The sequence below is a fragment of the Rhagoletis pomonella genome, unplaced genomic scaffold, assembly GCF_013731165.1.
Source record: "Rhagoletis pomonella isolate Grant_MI unplaced genomic scaffold, Rhpom_1.0 Rhpom_scaffold_00002, whole genome shotgun sequence".
In the NCBI taxonomy this organism is placed as follows: Eukaryota; Metazoa; Arthropoda; class Insecta; order Diptera; family Tephritidae; genus Rhagoletis; species Rhagoletis pomonella.
This window is the reverse complement of record NW_023458556.1, coordinates 55222452-55223598: the sequence shown is the minus strand read 5'-3', so window position 1 is coordinate 55223598 and position 1147 is coordinate 55222452.

Here is a 1147-nt window from a genome sequence, read left to right as displayed (position 1 = left end):
ATTGCAGTCGGATGATTACATACTAAGAGACATATTTGAAAGCAGAGGAATAACCTGGCGGTTGTTTACACTCTAAACCGGCCAATCTACCCAAATCCCCCCAAAAAAATGCTTCCGTGATGTGTTGGAATTTAATTATTAAGTTAATATGTGTAACCAATATTTTTAAAATTCGTTTCCTTTGAGCTACTATGTTGAAAAGCATTTAAATAATTTAGGTAGTTGCTATTTTTGTTAGTTTTATAAGCAATGACACGCCAAAGATAGTACATATTTTTATAAGTATTCTCCAAGAAATCGGAAAAATTGTATCTCTTCCAATCGCCAAAAACAAATTGTACACTTCACAAAGCAATGCAGTACTTTAAACTACGGATCGAAATTATGTCATGAGGTCAATAATTCTAAAGTAATGCTAGATGAAAGTAGAAAATCATATTCTAAAATCCAATTTGTTACAACCTTGTTGTTGTTGCAGCGGCATAAAAAGTCGAACTACGATGGATTCAGTGATAGCCCTGAATATCTAGAGTCTTGGGGAATGTTGCTGGAGTATCAGTCCTTGGTCGGTTGTAAATCTGTTTCATTTCAAAGACTTGTCAATAGATGTATTAGTATAAAGGTAAGGTACTTAATGAAAACTTTGGGGGCGAGGAGGTTATCTGAGTTTAGTACATATAAAAACGTTTGAAATAAAGTGAACGATAAGAAGGAATTTTTAAGCAAAAAACAAAACCGACTTCAATCTCATAAAAATTTAAGAGTCCCGCTAATTTATTCATGATGCAATGATCAGATCTAAACCAAATAAGTATGGAACCACCTTTCATTTAAAAAAATAATTAAAGAAATCGGTTAACGTGGTCCAAAGTTATGCGATAACATACATATCGTCATTTAAAGTACAAAACCGCGTATCAACAAAATGAAAAACCGCGTATCAAGATAATGCAAAACCGCGCAAGGGAGGTTTCATAAATTATTTTCTAGAGAGTAAAAACACTCATATTTCAAAATGGTTCTCTTTTTTATAAAGCAATCGCAATTCTGGCTAGTATATTTCAGGACGAATGGATAAGGATTTAGGCGAAAGCTTGTGTGAGCAAGTCCAATTTTTGGCACCAAATGTCAGTTACGCGGTTTTATG